We start from the raw sequence: 5542 nt of genomic DNA on the forward strand, positions 1-5542 counted from the left end.
TCAGCTGACAAGCAGAAGAGTAAACTATTGTGGACTCGGCATAAAATTAAACTTAGTTTAATCCTGCTTTCACTGAAGGTTTATTCCCCTTCTCTGCAACAAGATAAGTTAGAAGATAGTTTATAGTTGCCTATGAGACTCTCCTCAATTCAATTTCTGGTTAGCTTGTGTAGTGAAAATAACTCAGTTTGATTCAAAACATGAGTTCCAGATTTGGTGCTAAAATGGACATTTAGAGTCATAGTCCTCCACCTTTTCAGAGACAGAGCACTGTGTTCAGCTCCTTGGAAAGCAAAGGTGCTGCCATTGCAAGTACTGTTCCTCAGCTTCTGGAAGAAAACCTTTTTGGAGATGATGCCTGAAAGTGTTGTGCCCCATGTGCTCACCACCTGCAAGAACATAACAGGAAAAGCTCCTGCTGTACTTAGGGTTGATCCTCTCTATGGGTGTTCTGTTTTCAGCTGACAAGCTCCGACCATGTGAGTGGACATTTTTTCATTCAGTGGCTTGTTTCAGGATGGCTGATCTGAAAGAATTCAATTAAAAATGACTCAGGTGGTTCTGAGGACAGGTTAGTAGAATGACTGTCTTCTGATGTAAAAAAAAAATAATTATTCGAGGAACTCTCTAATGCAAATGGTCTGGAGTGGTGCCTTCATATTTGGCAGGATGAGTGACTTTTCTGCACAAGATTTGCTTTTTGCAGTTATTCTGAATATTCTCATGCAAAGCCTTTTAAAAGTGTAATTAATACATACCCTCTAATATACAAGTCTGGTTTTATGAAACTGAATTGTTAAGTATGTTGACATGAGGATTTCCTTGAGACTTCTTAATTTTCTTTTTTATTCATTCTCTATTTGGATTTTGGGTACCACTGAGCTAGAGTGCTCATGTTACACCTATTTTACTTCCAAAGAGAATATATAAAGGACTATTAAGCTATGAATTGTCACATTCATATTTTCTGAAAAATCCATTTGCCCAGGATTTTTCTCCTGGGAAGCTGAGAAGCCTCAGAGAAAAAGGAAAACAATAATCTCATTTGCTTCTCCTGTGTTTTGCTCCTTTGGAATGTGTTTGGAGATTGTTTATCCACAGGTAATTGTTTCATTGGTTTCTGCTGTGGGTTTTTTGACTCAATGGCCAATCAGGATCAAGCTGTGTCTAGAAAGTTTTCATTATTATCTTTTTCATTATTATCTTTTTAGCATTCTGTAAGTAACCTTTCTGTATTTTTTAGTATAGTATAGTTTAGTATTCTTTAATATAATATAGTATCATAAAATAATAAATTAGCCTTCTGTGAACATGGAGTCTGATCCTTCCTTCCTTCCTTCCGTCCTTCCTTCCTTCCTTCCTTCCGGGGCCCTGCAAATACAATAATGAATTCAAAATTAAACAATAGCCCAAGTTTAATTTCTCCTTGCCCACTCAATGGACATAAGGAACTGTGTGTGTTTTAATTTTTTTCCTGGGTCTGGTATGCTTTATTTTTTATATATTGTTGTATTTTCTAAATGTTATTCACATTGGTATTTTGGTCCAAATTTTTTTGATTTTTCTGAACTTGCAAGACACCCTCAAAGATGCATCTTCACATTTCAAATGCAAGGTTGATTTTTGCAATACTAATTTTTAAAGTCTGATCTTGCCACCTTTGAAACAGTCTCATTAAGAAAACTGTTTATCCATTTAGAAAAATCAGAAAACAGAATAGAATTTTTAAAAAACGTAGAATTCATAGAATTCAGAAAGAGCCTCTGCATCAGGTTTAGATGCCAAAATGAAAGGCAGTTCCGAGAGACTTACATATACTATAATGTATGGGAGAAAAATCAAAAGCATGGCTGAGATACAGTTCATTTTGAGCTACAGCAAAATCCTTCCTTGAGAATAAACGCACGTCAAGGGCCTCCTCCTGAATGGGATCCATGCACCTGCATCTTCTGACCCTCACCTTACAAAAAAAAAAAACCCACAGAAGGCTTGAAAACCCTCGCAGCCTGTGGCAGGAGGTGTGAGACGGGCTCTGCGAACCGCAGGACCCCCTTTCCATCAGCGAGGCCGGCGCTCACCTCCCGAGCGCTTCCATCAGCCCGCTGCCAGACGCGCTCCCGGCCCAGCCTTCTGCCCTTCCCCGCTGCTCCCAGCATTGTTCGGCAGAGGCGAGACAAAGATAAATGGAAGTGCAGAAGCTGTATTTACACAGCATTTAAACATACTGTAGGCTGGGGATTGAAGAGCTTGCTGATAGGTGACACTGCAGGTTTCAATAGGGAGCGCGTCTAGTAGGGCCCTTCTGCCTCATTCAGGTCATGTGGCCCCCGTGACTTTACTTAAGGGTGTTGTTTTGCCTGAAAAACATTTCTTTTTTTATTTTTTCTTTTTTTTTTTTTTTTTTTTTTAGTGTGGAAAAAATCCAGACAATAGTGAAGGCAGATCACTGGTCAAACAGCAAAGCAGGAACATTGCTCTCCCAGAAATGTTCTTCAACTATTCAAAGATTATCCAAATCAAAATAAGAAATAAATATGTAAAGGAACATACACAGAAAGCAGAGAACCAGCAAAAAAAAATTACTTTTAAAATACATTGATTTTGCTCTATAAGCCAAAAACACGAAGCAAAAATAGAAACATTACATTAATTTTTCATCATTTGCCATTCAAATAACATCTCCATTTGGCATACCTTTAGACACCAGTCTTACAATTCACAGAGTGTTAGTATTACAGCTGGAAGAACATGAAGCTGCAAGAAATATTTGTAACAAAACAGATCTTCACCGAGGTAGGTCAATTTTCAAGTTCACATAACAATGACAAAACTGGAATAAACTTTTGACATTTTGAAGACTGTCAATCCATTTTTATCATAGGATGAGTTTGGAATTTTATGTTGAAGACTTGCATAAAGGAAATATCAAGAGATATTACAAGATGTGTCTTCAAGGAACAATACAAATTAAGAAATCACCACACTTAACCACATCTCCTTTCAAGAAGTCCTTTGTTCTGTTGTGAGTCACTGATAGAGAATACAGACTATGAATGGCAATAAACACAGTGGTATAAAATAATAAATAAATTTTCACTGTAAAGGTTTATTTTAACCAGGTCTCCTTGTCTGGTGAATACAATATCTATGGTACCAAGGCAATCAAAATCTTGATGTTACTGCTCTGGGAGCGCAAGGGTTGAAGGACTATTAATGTTACCAGCATCTCCATTAGACATTAAATACAGAAAGGTAGTGGGTCACATATTCTAGTTGTGCAGATAGTGCATGAGCACCTTGCAGGGCTGCATCAGGTGCTGCGCCACAGGGGAGCTGAGGTTCAGCTGTCTGGCTGCTCCCTGCAGGCAGGTGTGGAGAGGTTTGTGAGAACTGGCCAGAGTTGTGGGGTGTCCTCTTCCTTCAGGAGCTGGTTCTGATTGTCAGAGGATTCATTCCCGGTGAGACTTCATCCCTTTATGCAGGGGGGGATGACTACAGAGAGGGATGCTGCTCTCCCATCATATGCTGGGGTTACAGCACCTCCGGTTCCTGCTGTTCCCTCTTTGCCCATGAAACTGTGCCTGCCTTATTGTCATGCAAAATAATTCAGCAGAAATAAAAGTAAAATACTTCAACCAGATGAAATTTAAATAGTATAAAATTGTGATTTGTGAAGCAAAACTGCTGAACGAGTAAAAGAAAAAGGAGCATTAAACATTTTGTATCAGTTTTCCTATTTCAAAAGGCTTGCCTGTAGAATGACCCATCTAGCATTCTTCAGGCTTTAATTAATTAAAAGCAGGGAGAAAGTTAGGATTTTGGCACAGGATAAATATTCCAGACTTGAACAGAAGATGTTGCTTTAATGACCTGGACACCATCCAGGAAGTACGCAAAGGCTAGCAGACACTTCTGACAGCTAATATATCTGATAAAAAAGAGCATTCTGGCCAATTAAAGAGCTGGAGTAGAAATAATGATTTGTCACCAAGTCTGTAACTGAGGCCAATTGGTCCAGATTAACCAATGGGTTATCCTTTGTAAGTGAATTTAAAGGTCACGATGAGCTGTCTGGGTAGGTAAAAGATAAAAATGTTAAATTAATATGGTGGCAAAAAATTTTCAAATCTGAGACGTGAAGATAAAAATTAGATTTGCAAATCATGCAAAATCACCTGGAGTGGACTAAGCAAATTGCTCTTATGGCAGAAGGTCATTAAGAAAAAAGTGTGAATAAAAGTATGAATTTCTATCCACCGCAGAAAGCAGAAGCTTTCTTTAAGTATTCATAGGCAAATGCACTCCTGAAGGACTTTATTATAAACTACCAGCTGGGGGTATATGCCTCTCTATTCCTGGGGGAAGTGAGGTGAGGCTGTTTTAGGGCAATCTAGTTTCCACCTTCTACAACAGAACAATTGGTTATATCATTGATTGCTGACCTAGGCGATACATGAAGAGATTAATCTAGCTGTAAATGTTATAATTCCCATGTTGCAGAATGTCCCAGGACAAACCCCACTGAAGAGGACTCTCTTAAAAACCTTCCATTGCACACAGAGGCAAAGCTTGACACTGACTCTGGGCAAAGATGTCATGGACTTTAGGACCCCTACAAGACCCATAGGTAAGATGTCCTGTGGGGCATGAGGGATGAAGAAGCAGCCTCACAGTTCTGGGTCTTGTCTGCCAGCACTGGGGCTCCCATCAAAGCACCCTGCCAGGTGGCTGCTGCTCGCCAGCCACCCCTCAAGTGCACCTCTGTCCCATCCCTCTCCAGAAAGTCCTGTAGTGCCATGAACATTAAAAAGACTCTGTCCAAAAAATACTTCTGATTTCATGTGCATCTCAGCCAGCAACTGTATTCAAATGACTCTCTTTGCTGCTACTTGAGAGATAAGGTTCCCAAAATAAGGCAATAAATATCCACAGTAGCTGTTGCTTATTTTTACGAGCACCTGCAATACAGGGGCCCCACATCATCACTGCAGTGAATAAAAATGTAGTTGCTTGTAACAGGCCAAGTCTAGGCAGCCCCCTAGAGAGGCATTTTGGTGCTTGCTTCCTCATAGCTCCTTGGTGCTTTCTTCTCACCCAGAGGGGTAACCCTTGTCCCCCAGCCAGGAGGATGCAAATGCAGCTTCCTGCTTTTTCTATTTCCCAAGCAGATGAACAGCCTGGGAAGGACCCTGCCTGCCAGCCTGCTGGAGCTCAGCTGGTAGAGACAGGCAGGTGAACACTTGCCTTGTCTTCTAAGTGTGCAGGTGAGGAGAAGGGGAGCATTGATACCCCTGAGTGCAGAAGCAAAGAGCAGAACCAAGGAGGCTGCATTTGGCTGTTCCTTTCCTCCTGGCACAGTGCAAATATTTGGTTTTTATCTTTTTTCTTCCAGCCCCGGATCTGACTGTGTGCAAACTGCTGCTCTGGCCAGATTTGGGTGGCTTTGAAGGCACAGGTAACAGCAACAGCTCTGCCAAAGTTAAAACACTCCATTCCTGCATATAACATTGAGATCGTCATCCAGGGTGTAAGATTTCAGGAC

This window comes from Passer montanus, unplaced genomic scaffold (assembly GCF_014805655.1).
Source record: "Passer montanus isolate IOZ18808 unplaced genomic scaffold, ASM1480565v1 scaffold11, whole genome shotgun sequence".
Lineage (NCBI taxonomy): Eukaryota > Metazoa > Chordata > Aves > Passeriformes > Passeridae > Passer > Passer montanus.